The sequence below is a fragment of the Chenopodium album genome, chromosome 2 (genome assembly GCF_948465745.1).
Source record: "Chenopodium album chromosome 2, dcCheAlbu1.1, whole genome shotgun sequence".
Lineage (NCBI taxonomy): Eukaryota > Viridiplantae > Streptophyta > Magnoliopsida > Caryophyllales > Amaranthaceae > Chenopodium > Chenopodium album.
Window position 1 is genome coordinate 42,229,952 of NC_137835.1, and position 14,050 is coordinate 42,244,001.

The following is a 14,050-nucleotide window of genomic DNA, read 5'->3' on the forward strand; positions in this document are numbered from 1 at the left end:
TCATGTATATGCATTAAACTGGATAGTTTGTAATATTTTAGTCATAACTTTTGATTTGTGACTCTGATTGGGATGAAACCAACGCCAAATTAAAAATATAACTCGGGGCTGCAGATCCATAGGTTGTACGACTCGTAGTTCTTCCTATAACTCCGGCTATGACCAAAACAAGTTGACGCTTGTGCAGTATACGGGAATAAAAATATGGGTTGACTTAAAGGGACTATGATTCGATTTTAGACATATTTATTAGCTCAAATTAATTAATTATTTAATTAATTAAGCAAAGTCCTTTAGTCATAATTAGTTTATTATGACTTTTTTACAAACACAAGTCAAACGAAACGGTTAGTTAAGTTACATATTAAGTATGCACAAGTAAGAGATGCACAAGTAGTCAAGTAGTCACAATATGATGCAATGAGTTTGCAACCTAACCATGGCTCTAGTTCTCTAAAGTTCGGGATATGGGTTAGTCAAAGAGGGTCCATGGTTACTTGTCCATATGCACCGCGCGGAAGCCTTACCTTTTAAAGGGTTGGCGTGAGTGGATGGGACACCGCGAGTTAAAAACTCGCTTCCATGGTTTGGTGTATTCAACATTCTCGGATGTTTCCTTTGTTGCACAGAGCGTTCAATCAGGTAGATGAAGCATGAATTCCCAGAGGGTTATGTCCATATGTAGAACACATAGGGGTTTCAGAAAAGTGAGAAAAACTCAATTAGGAAGTAGGATCCAGTAAACAGTGATAAAAATTGGTCAAAATTAGAACCCATATTTCTGGCTCGGTATTGGAAGAACATGGCGCCAACGAACAGAGGCCGGTGCCGCAATTTGGCTCTTGCGCCTTGCGACAGAAGTTTCGCCTAGCGCCAGAGTTAAATACTCGACGCTAGACTCTGTTTTCTGAAGCTAGTTCCAACATGCCTCAGCAGTTTTCAGTGCTAGATAAAATTTTCAAGTTTTGCGCAGCATTATTTCGATACTAGTTGTGAAAGATATTCTTTCCAATGAGATGATAATATCACTTTTAATTTAGGGATGGTCTTTAACTCATTACGGATGGTCATTCCAATGAGATCTTTTTTATGCATATGACAATAATGTTAATCAAAATTACGCACATGAAATACTTAGAACTTTTCAAGTCTCATCCACTCATTCTAAATCATCGCCAAAATAAATTTTAGGAATTAAAATAGAAATCTTCCCCAGTGGAGTCGCCAAAAACTGTAGGGACTATTTCAAGCATTACCCAATACTTGAACCCCACTGTGATCATACACATTAGCATGGTGGCGTCCAAAGGGAAAGAAGATAGAGCAAAAGAGTCGCCAACAAGTTTTAGGAACTTGTAAACCGTTCACAAGGTGAAGGTAACACTCCTTAACGATCCAAGAGATCGTTAACTCCAATAGGTCTGGAACCATGACTGGTAGCTCGGAGATGAAGGTACAAATTCAATCTAAAAGAGATTGAACCTGCCCTAATAATAGGCCTCTACTTTATTATGATCGTATTCATGTGCGCTTTCTGACTAACATGCAATCAATAGGTTTACCCTAAACCTGTTTAATCTATGTTGGTTGAATATTAATGCACAAATAAAACTATTATTGGCTATCACTTGAATTATAATCAAATTAACCCTAAACAAGATTATTAATCATCTTATTAAGCGTGATTACAAGTACCAATTCCCTTTAAACATGCATAAAAGGTGTGATAAAGCAATAACTATAAATATATATCAAGCAACATAATAATAATCATAAAAATAATGATAATTATTACAATTATAAAAATAATCATGAATCATCATCATAACAATTATAATCATAATATTCATGTTAAAGCATGATAATAGCAAGATCCTAGGCATGATACTAACAAGATTAATAACAAGCCCTAGCATGTCACTAAACAATAAAGAACAAATATTTAACCCTAACATGATACTAACATGAATATTATGAAGTAAATAGGAAGCATCACTGGAGTCACAATTGTCAGATTTCATATTAGAAATTATAGTTGTTACCCTAAACATTATATTAGGAAGATCAAAATACCCTAACATTACACTAGGAATCATAATACCAACCTAGACATGATTTCTATATCATAATATCAATAAATCAATTAAAGCAGTTACTTTGATGCCTTGTATCTCTTTCTAATAACAAAATACACGCGTGATTAACTTCAAGGAAAGTAACAAAATAAAACAATTAAATTAAATAATTAAAATAGAGATTTGTGACCAAACCCTCAGAAATTAAAACCTTTCAGGCCTAGGGCGAAGGCAACTTCGAACTTGGCTAGGTGTGTCTAGATCTTGTGAATGCGGATTTTTTTTATGCAAAAGGGTAGTTTAGAAAAGAGAGAGAGTATCAATAATTTCTTGATGAGAGTTGGTTTGAGATAGAATTAGAGAATTGATGATGGAAATTGATTGTTGATTAATGATTGAAAATGGAGGTTTTAGGAGGCTATTCATAGAGAAAATCAGTCGGATGGATAAAAAAACAAAATAGAGTAAGAATAAAACACAATCGCAGCGTCAAACACGCGCGTGGTGCCAAACGCTAGGAACTAGCGCCAGACGCTAGTTATGGCGCCAGGCGATGGTTCCGTCGTCAGACGCTGGAAACAGTTTTTGCGTATTTTTTTTATCATATCTTTTGATCCAGAAGTCCAAATAAGTCATATAATATGTCGTTGGAAAGCTCTTGAAGTCTAATTTATAACCCAACTAGAATACGATTAAAATCTAGTCTAGACAAAAAAAATATGGCCAAAATAGTGGAAGTGTATCAGTTTTGGATAGAGTTTCATATCTAATTCATATCTTTTTCTTTATAGCTCGGATTTAATATTATAATATATAAAACCATAAAAAAGTTTTATAAAATTTATGAATCAAAAAAATAATATCCGACAGTCTTTGAACATCTTTAAATTCAAACAGAATTAGGATTAAAAAAAAGGAAAGTTTTTATAAAAGGAAAGTTTTTATTTAACTCAAATTATTTAATCTTATCTTTTCAAAAAGGATAATTAATATCTTTTAGAAACTTATAGAAGCTTCTAATTAATCCTAATGATTTTAGTAATAGGATTAGACCTTTGGACCCTCCACATGATCATTGAGCCGTAGGTAAAATCCGGTTTGGGCCATGTTTAGTATTTTGGCCATAACTCCCTCATTATTCATCGGAATCGGACTTATAATATATCGTTGGAAAGTTCTTTTCAAGCCACATCCGACTACACCATTTTTGTACCTATATCATGGATTAACTTAAACTGGAATGCACGTTTTTCATAATTAGGGTAAGAAAAGAAATATTTTCGAACACAGAAAAAACAGATATTTTAATAAAAAACAAACTCATCACTAGACTTTTCACACTTTCTCTTTGTTCGATAATCAATGACATGAAAGGTATTCATCACTGGGTTTGGTTTTGGGGAGACAGAAATGGGTGTCTACACTCATCATGCAACATTGAAAGGTAGCCGGGGCATTACACAAACCAAAAGGCATTCTATGATATGCAAAAGTACCATGAGGACATGTAAATGTAGTCTTTTCATGATCTTCAGGGTGAATTTGAATTTTAAAAAATCCCGAATACACATCCTAATAACAAAAGAACTTATGATTAGCAAACCTCTCAAGAATTTGATCAATAAAAGGGAGAGGGAAGTGATCCTTTTTAGTGGCGATATTTAATCTACGATAATCAATGCACATATGCCACCCTGTAAAAGGTCTAGTGGGAATCAATTTATTTTTATCATTTTTAATCACAGTCATCCCACCGTTTTTAAGAACCACCTTAACATGACTTACCCACTTTGAGTCAGAAATAGGACAGATAATACCTGCATAAAGTAATTTCATCACCTCTATCTTAACTACTTCTTGTTTTGGGTGTTTTTGTCCCTCGGGAGAGTTACAACACGAAGACTAATCCGGCGTGAGCTGTACCTGCAAAACAAACGGAGACACCGGTTGGTTGGTGCTCCGCCTCCGACGAACAAGTTAGTAACTTGAAGGGAGAGAAAAAGGTGCAGATATTTAGGTGGGTATCTGCTCGGATTCCAAGCTTAGATGTCTCTATCACAGGGACTGAGTGTAATACATGGTCAAAACGTGCCCCCCAAAAGAGGGAAATCTCCCTATTTATAGGGTCCTCGGGATTTGGGCCCCTGATTAGGTCATTGATCCCTAATCATTAGTGGGCTGCGCCGCATTGCGGCTTTTTAAAGATTTGGGCCTGATGGCCGCCATTTTCCCCCTAATTTCTGGAATGACACCTGTCAAGCAGTGATTGGTCCACTTTGGGCCATCCTGAGGCTGACACGTGTCATCCTCTGATTGGACCACGTGGCGGGGTAAAATTACCCTTAACATTTGTCCCTCTCAGATGTGACGTGGCACGCCACGTGGCATCTGTGACACGTGTCACGCTCCGATTGGTGGTAATTTTACCATAAAAGAGTAATCGTTCGCCTTCCGGGTAAATTACGAGAATGCCCCCGTATTTACCCTCTATATATAGTCGTTTACCCTCATAATTTTGTACGTTTACAAAAATTATCTAGAGAAAGAACTTTAAGAGAGCAGAAGTCATCCGTTTGAGTCAGGCGCAAGCAAGAAAGCTCGTTCTCCATCAACCCAGCCGGACCCGCCTGTCTTCAGATATCACATCCAAAGGTACCGTCTCTGCCTCTCTTAACTCTTTTTCTTGTCTCACCGCTTGTACATATTTCTTGCAATAAATGGATGCATCACCAACACACACGGCACAACCTAGGTTAGAGTCCAACCGGTCACCAGGGACGGTTGAGTCTAGGACTGGGAGTGCCGTCTCGGGGTGTTGGGACCACCCTTTGCCTTGGATTCCGACCATTTATTTGTCTGTATAGGACACAATGGCTCGGACTATGAAGACGACCACCGATCCGAACTACAGAAGCGAGGGCTCAGGCGGCCAAACGCCTGAGGGAGAAACGTATGGTCAGAGAGACCATACGGCTTTGGAGAGATCCCCTCCGCGTGCCCCTTAAACTCCCGCAGATTCCTTTTTGGAAGAATGCGACCAAGGCGGCGATGAGGCCGTCTCTGCTCCTTTAACCCAAAATGAGGAGGAGACGGAGAGCGACAGCTCCGCCTCCACCTCCACCTCTGAGAGCAGCGACGACCTGCCCCCGCTTGAGGATAGCGAGGAGGAGGAGAGGAAAAAGTGGAACGAGAAGGACGACCCCTTCAACATCCACGTCCCCGCCAAGGACCGACTCTAAATGGAGGAGAACTTAAATAACTTCACGCAAATGCACCCGTTAGGAGACGGGTATAGGATCAGAGTGTCGCCTGAGAACGGCTCCATCGCCTGGGAGGATGATCAAGAGAATGCCAACAGCTACTTTGGCTGTTATGAGGCGAGGTTCAAGGCTGGTCTTCGCTTTCCCCTTCACCTGGCGGTGAAGGAAATATTGAGAGGCTATGGCCTTGGAGTCTGGCAACTTACCCCCAACTCTTGGACAAAAATTTTAGGGTATGTTGCCACCTGCAAGCTCCAGGGGCTAAACCTCGGCTGGGAGGCTTTTGCTAGTATGCACTATCTTAGCCGAAGTCCAGGCGGTTGGAGGGCATGGTACACTCTAACCACGCGTCCCCAATACATGATGACCTTGGACAAGGTCTCCAAATTCGACGGCTGGAAGCACAGGTTCTACCAGATGTCAGCTCCCAGCAGGCGGGAGAATTATGAATTCCGCTAGTACAATAAGAAGCCCGACCTGATGGGCCGGAAGTGCGCTCTTCCCCGGATCCTAGAGGAGGATTTTGACAAGATCATTGAGGCAGACTTTTTCGGCCTCACAGACGCAACCTTGTCAATCGGGGAAACAATAAAAGTTCCCAAGAACTGGATCCCCAAAAGCGCCTTGTTCAGGGATGAGTGTTTCCTAGCCGCCTGCGGGCTAGGGCACATGTTTACCAAATGTATGCGCCTGAGTTTATATCCGCCTGTAGTGCTTTTGTATCGGAATTGATTTATGATATTGACCAATCTTTCTCTTTTTTGCAGAAGAAGCTTTAAACATGTTGCAGACGGAGAAGACTCCCAAGCGGTCCTCTGCAGTCATCCGCAAGGAGCTTGCGGAAAAAGCTGTGGCCGCTGTCAAGGCCAAGGTAAAAAACGCCTGACCCTCTCTTAGATTGGTCTTAAAGATTATTTTCCCCGGATGCTAACTTTAACTTGGTTATTTTCGTAAGGGGGAGAGGTTGGAAAGACGTTTGAGAAAAATCTCAAACGTGCTAGGGAGGAACCCCCACCATTCTCAACAAAACCAAATAATCCACCTCCGCCTCCACTCTTGGCGCCAACAGATGCGGATAGCTGGGCGAAACAGGAGGGTAGGCGGCAGCCTGTGCCTCGATCTCGTCAACCCCTTATCAGCAACCGTGGGGTTCACCACGCCTGCAAACGGATCGCGCTTGGCCGGCTCTGAAGGTAAGAACCCTTTTGAATCCACGCTTGAGCTGGGGTGGCCTTTGCGAGTGAAATCCCACTCCCAACAGACGTCATCCTCAGACGGTCGGCAACAGATAGGTGCTGCCTTAGTTTCGCACTCATCACGTATTGATTATGGTGCAGATCAATCTCCCCGCTGGCCAGACGTCCAGAAGCATGCCAAGGCCATGCTTGACGCCTTCCGTAAGAGGGATAAAGACAACATCCCGGGGATAGAGACGTTCAATTTGGAACGCATTCTATCCCTTCGGGCTGAGGTAAGAGACTTGAAAATTTTATTTTTCTTCAAGTGCTTTACCCCGTCTGCAATACTAATACCGCTTACTTTTTTTCAGGCTATGCTACGGGTAGACGGGCTCAAGCGTCCTTATTCCCGCAAACGGGAAGAGGTAAAAAGGGCCAAGAAGTCCGCCACAGACGCTGATAATGTTGCTTTATACTCAATTATCGTAAATGATCTTGAAACTAAAGCAATCATAATGACACAGGCGTCTAAAATCCAGCAGCTGGAGGCGGATCTAAAGACGGCCAACCAGCGGGCGAGTGATGCTGAGACGGCCTAGAAGAAGGCAGAGGAGGCCCAGAAGAAGGCGGATGAGAGCGCCAAGAAAGCTGACGAGGCGCTCAAGAAGGCCTAGGCGGACCTTGGCACACTTCAAGGTGTTTATGAAGAGAACACCAACCTGAAGACCAAGGTTGAGAGGCTAGAGAAGGAGGCTGCTCAGGCTCAGACAAACTTTGCAGCAACCCTGGAGGCGGAGCAAAACCGCCTAGTTGCTGAGAGTGATGCTGACAATGACGCCCGCATGAAGATCCCTTGGGCTGCCTTGTACCCAGACACGGACTACAGCATCTGGGCACTAGCACATAGTTACGCCGAGTACGTGGTGTACTTGAGAGATAGAGGTGAGCCAGAGCCTGAGTCTTTTGATGCCTGGGTCAACTCCAACAATGAGCCTCTCGCGCCTGAGCTACTTGGTCCAGGTGTAGCACAAGATATTCCCTTAGATGATGAGGAGAAGGACCAGGAGGCACCGTTTGCAGGCTAGAAGTGATCTTTTTTATCTTTTCTTTAATTCTGCGGCAGTATTCCAAAACTTGATTCTCTGGCCTGCGTGCCAAGTATATTTGTATTTACCGGCTAAGGAGCCGGGTTAATTAACAATTTCTCCTTTCTCCCAGACGGGGACCAGTTTACATTTGATCCACTACAGCCGTTTGGTTGAGTGGACTTTTTTTAATGAATGCACCGACCGAGTCGGTTTTGATCATCGTTTGCGTTTGAATTTCGATTTTTGCATTTTTGCCTAACTTAACAAAAGCATGCGGCGATTTTTTGCCTAGCTTATCAAAAGCCTGGTTGTCCTTGCCCCGGGACGGCTGTGTGATTGGTTTCAAATGGAGTTGGTTGATTAACTTGGAAACGTCTAATGCTGCAAAGAGCATGATACGTTTGTAAGTCAATCAATCACAGTAGTGATTTCCCCAAACCAAGTGCACAATCGTACACCAACAGGCGTTCCAGTCACTAACCAGACGGAGTTTATTCGTCTTGGTAGAGATTTCATAGCCATTGCACAATTCTTGCCCCAATTCGGATAGAAAGTGCAACTTTGGAATAGATAACCTAAGTGAGAACTTCAGTCGGTGACCGACTGATGCCCTAGGGCATCCGGTATTCGGTAACTTGATTGTTTTTCACAGATCATTCTGGTCAGACGGCTATGAGTTGACCAATTCGGTCATTCAATTTTTGTCGTCTGCATAGGTACGTAGAACCGACAAATAGATTGTTCTCTGCGACGATTGCACCCAGAGGGGTGTCGCCGGACGCCTTTGTCCATGTTGGGACAAGCAATTTTATAAAATGAGCAACCATCCGGCCATTTTAGCCTTTGGTCTTGTTTGAGACCAGTTGTATAGCCACTAAGCGTTTTTGTGCTTAGTTTTTAATCGACGCATTGATCGATCGTTATTTAATTACACTAAGTATCGAACTTAGTTAGTTAAACAGGAAGTCCGTCTGGGTCATTACTCAGGCAAACCGACAATTAATAAGTCAAACTTAGTAAAATAAATAAAGAATCCATCTGAGTATTACCCAGGCGGTTGAGCAGTTATAACATTTACCAAATGTCAAACTTAGTTAGTTAAATGAAGAATTCGTCTGAGTATTACACAGACAAAACAAATTTGCAAATAAAGTCTGAATTTTCATTAATTGACTCACTGTTTACAAAAAACTTACATTCTCAGAAGTAGTATTTTTTCAAATTTTCTACATTCCAAGTTCAAGGTAGGCGCCTGCCGTCTGGAGTTTCTAGGCGATAGGTGTCATCCCTTACTTCTTCATAGATCCGGTAGGGGCCTTCCCAATTTGGAGTTAATTTTCCCAGCTCATTGGCCCTACCGGCTGCCTTCATTTTTCGTAACACTAAGTCGTCAACTTTCAAGGGACGCTTGTGTACTTTCTTGTTGTAGGCTCTGGTCATTCTCAGACGGTAAATCTCATAACACAAGGCGGCATTGCCCCTGCGTTCTGGGAGTGAATCCAATGCCAGGAGCATTGCTTCCCAGTTTGCCTCTTCATCATATAACATGACTCTGAGAGTCGGCTCGTAATGTTCGATGGGCAAGACGGCTTCACCACCGTAAACCATGTGAAATGGGGTTTCACCGGTTGCCCCCTTTGATGTTGTCCGGATGGCCCATAGGACATGGATTAACTCTTCTGCCCACAAGCCACCGGCTCTTTCTATTTTCTTCTTAATGCCGTCTAAGATGAGTTTGTTGAAGGCTTCAACTTGGACGTTTGCTTGGGGCCAGCCGACGGATGCAAAACAGCTTGAGATCCCCTAATCTCCTAACCAGGATTTTAGCTGAGGCGTCTCAAGCAGAGGACCATTATCAAACACCATAGACATAGGTACCCCATACCGGGTGATAATGTTCTTTAAGATGAAGGAAATTACGTCTGAGGTCTTGATGTTCTTAACCGCCTCAGCCTCCACCCACTTGGTGAAATAATCCACAGCCACAAAGATGTAGCGCTTTCCGCCTGGAGCAGGCGTGTAAGGACCTAGAATGTCCATGCCCCATTTTGCAAACGGGATTGGGCTGTGGATGGCCGTCAGATCATTAGCCGGACGGTGAATAAGTTTGTCAAAATTTTGGCACTTGTCACATTTCTTCACCAACTCCTTGGCGTCTGCCACAAGAGTGGGCCAAAAATAATGTCGTCTAGCTCTGATGGCTAGGGACCTGCCGCCTATGTGGGAGGCGCAGAATCCCGAGTGCAAGTCTTTGAGAACTTCCTTCCCCTTTTCTGGGGTGACACACTTCAACAGGGGCTTAAGAAACCCCGCCTTGAAGAGTTCTCCGTTTCTTAACTCGAAGCTTGCAGCTCGCTTCTTCAGAACGGCTGCCTCCTGTTGCGAATCAGGAAGTGTGCCATCTGAAAGATAGGCCCGGATGCCATCCATCCAAGTAGAGCTTCGGTCCAGAATTCCAATGGGATCTTCATAGATGCTCCTTTTTTCAAGAACATCCCAAAACACTGACCGAGGCGTATCGTGGCAGGTGGAAGATGCCAATTTTGACAATGCATTCGCCTGGTTGTTTTCCGACCTAGGCACCTGATTTAGACGAAATTCCTCAAGTTCCCCAGCCTCTTCTTTGACTACCTGAAGATATTTTATCATAGCCGGATGAGTTGCCTCGTAGCTCCCCTCATACTGGCTAACGACTAATTATGAATCAGAGTAGGCGTCAATTTTCATGGCCCCTGCCGCCTTACACATACGGATGCCGGCTAGCAGGGCTTCATATTCCGCCTCATTATTAGAGGCCTGAAACTTAAAGCGTAGTGCATACTCAAATTTTTCCCCTTCAGGAGACTCGTAGATTACGCTTGCACCATAACCATTCTTTCTAGAGCTCCCGTCTACGTACACTTTCCAAACCTGATCGAGATTATCCGGAGCCACCGGACGGGTCATTTCAACAATGAAGTCGGCAAACACCTGACCTTTAACTGCTTTTCTTGGTTTGTAAGTGATTTCAAGATTTTGCATTTCAATAGCCCATTTCAACATTCTTTCGGATGACTCCAAGGTAGACATTGGCCGCTTGAGTGGCTGGTTGGTGTAAATCACCACCGGATGTGCCAAAAAGTAAGGCTTTATTTTTTGGAATGCCATATACAAAGCAAGGAAAAATTTTTCAACCATGGGGTACCGGAGTTCAGCATTTTTGAGAACATGGCTAACGAAGTAAACCGGGAGTTGCACGCCGTCTCGCTCGGCAAGGAGAACGACACTGAGGGCATGATCTGAGACGGCTAAATACATATACAGCGTCTCCCTAGGCAAAGGACTGACCAACCTAGGTAAAGAATGTAAATGCTCTTTCAACTTCTGGAATGCCACCTCAACATCATCCCCCCATTCAAATATGGTCTTCTTCCTGATTGCTTGGAAGAAGTAAAGGCATTTGTCGCCTGACCGGCTGAGGAACCTCCCCAAGGCGGCCTGACAACCGGTGAGTCTCTGAACTTCCTTGACAGAACGGGGTGACTTCATGTCAATCACCGCCTGTATCTTTTCGGGGTTAGCCTCTATCCCCCTTTGATCAATCAGGAATCCGAGAAACTTTCCAGACTCAACACCAAAGACGCATTTCTTTGGATTTAACATGACCTTATGCCGCCTGAGGGTGGTGAATGTTTCTCGGAGATCAGCAAGGTGATCCGTCTGTAGCTTGGATTTGACTACCATGTCGTCAATGTACCCTCCATATTTCTCCCAATTTGATTAATGAAGACTGTATTAATCATCCGTTGGAAAGTGGCAGGCGCATTTTTCAAGCCAAACAGCATCACTGTATAACAGAATAACCCCCGATCAGTGATGAAGGTCGTCTTCTCTTGATCCTTTTTCCACAGGGGTATCTGATGGAAGCCGGAGTAGGCATCCATAAAGCTCATCAAGGCATGACCGGCTATGGAGTCGACACGCCTTCTTTGGACACGCCTTGTTGAGGTCTGTGTAATCAACACACATGCGCCAGGTCCCATTCAGTTTCTTAACAATGACCACATTGGCCACCCAGTCGGGAAAATTACATGGCCGAATGAACCTGGCGTCTAACAGCTTTATGACTTTGGCAGATGCCGCCTGACTTCTTTCCTCGGCGTGGTTTCTTTTCTTTTGCCGGATGGGCTTCTTTTTGGGATCCACGGCGAGTTTGTGGACAGCGAGATCCGGGCTGACGCCTGGCATCTCTTCCACTTCAAAGGCAAAAATGTCTTTGAATTCCTTCAGCAGAAGGTGCAATCTTGCACCCAAGGTAGCATGAGCAACCGTCCCAACCTTTACGGTACATTCTGGACGGCTGTCATCCAGAACGAGATCAATATTTTCACCAGCCGGTTGGGGACGGAGCTCTTCTGACAGTTCACTGGTCAGTGATTGCTATTTTTTCTCTTTCTTCACCTCCACCAACAGAGGTGCCTTTCTTTTCTTCCCGGCTGCTGGTGGGGCAGGTGCTGGGTTGGCATCCTTGACATTGTCAAGGTCTATTGGTTCCTGGCCTCCTCGGGCCACAGTGTCTCTGACGGCTTAGAGATAGCACTCTCGGGTTGTCTTCTGATCCCCATTCAGGGAACCAACAGTGCCATCATCCCTCTCATATTTGATGAGCATGAGAGACAGGATCATTACTGCGTTGGCTACGTTAAGGGTTGGCCGGCCAAGGATAATGTTGTAGGAGGTCAACTCCTTAACGACCAAGAATCTGACGACAATATGTCGTCCTTGGCCTTTCTCTCCCAGCCGGATGGGTAGACCATCCCATCCCCAAAACCAACCAAGGGGTGGGTGACCGGATGCATGCTGCTGACGTTGTATTTCAGCTTTTGCAGGCACTGGAGGCTAATGATGTTTGAGGAGCTGCCGGTGTCAATAAGGATCCGTCCAACAAGTTGGTTGGCCACCTTACATTTAATGACAACCGGGTCATCATGCGGAAGGCGGACGCCTGCTCATCATCATCTTTGTCCATATTTCGAAGATGGCTCTTGGTGCATCGGATGGTAGGGCCACCACATGAGAACCCGCCTGCTATTGTGTAGACCAGCTCCTTGTCAGTATCCGAGCTACTAGCAGGCTAGGGGGTAGTCTTGGAGGACTGACCCTTGTTTTTCTTTTTTGCCCCAGCTGGGGACTTAGAAATGTAGGACTTCAACAGCCCTTTGTCAGCCAGACGGTCCAACGCCCGCTGAAGACTAAAGCAGTCGTTGGTGTCATGGCCAACCTCCTCATGGAATTGACAGAATTTATTTTTGTTCCGTGACTGAACATAACTTTTCATTGGATACGGCTTTTCAATGGACAACCGGTCCTTTACCTTCATGAGGATGGAGTTGTAGTCTTTATTAAACTCGTACTTGTGGACGTACGGTTTAAACTCTTTCTTTTTCTTCTGGGACAGCTGGTCAGAGTCATTAACCGCCTAGATTTCTTTTCTTTTCTTGCTCTCTTCTTTATTTTTGGCCGGCTGAGCAGGCTGGCTGTCTTTCTGCTTATCAGACTTCTTGGAGTCCGACTGGCTACCAGGCGAGCAGAGGTCGGTAGCTTGAATGTAGCTTTTCGCCTCCCTCAGGGCCGCCTGTAAGGTGAAAGCCCCTTTTCTGACTAGGTTGAACTTAAAGATCGACCCGTCTCTCAGACCCTTGAAAAAGTCTGTAAAAGCTACCTCATTAGACAGTCCTTGAATCTGAATTCTGATCAGATTGAACCGCCTGACATATAAGCGCAGCCCTTCTCTCTCTCCCTGCCTAACAGTGCTCAGATCAAGGCTTGTTTTCTTAGCAGGGATGTTCATTGAGAAGTTGGAAGCAAACAGGAAGGCGAGCTTCCTGAAATTATCAAGGGACCCGACTGGCAAGTTGCCAAACCATTGTTGGGCAATGCCCTTCAATGTAGCCGGGAAGCAACGACACCAAGTGGCATCATCCAATTCTTGTAAGGTAATCTTCTGGGTTAGTAGTACCATCGTAGGTACCCACCAACACATTCTTAACCTTGGCTGGCTGTGCCGCCTCAGCTATCTCCCGGGTGAACGCAGAAGGTTGCTCACCCAGGCGTAGCAGACGGAGCTGCCAGCCCAGTGGCTGGACATTTTGATATGCCACCTGACCTCTGAAGAGAGCCGGCTGCATGAAGTGAGAAGGATATTGTCCGTATGCCTGAGTAGGCACATACGGTAAAACTCCAATCATCTGAGGGCCAGAATGGACGGTATTACCGCCTGTCTGGATCTCATGCAGGGAGAGTGCATTCCCTGCAGAAGTGTTATTGAAGCTGTCTGGAAAATTTGACGTTGAAGCCTACTCAGAGAGCTGCTTATTCCTCTTCCGGTTGATTATTTCCCGGGCATTAGGAGTTGATTTTTTACTTCCCACCGGCTACTGTGTCCGGCGGGTGTTGTTGTTCCTCTTAGG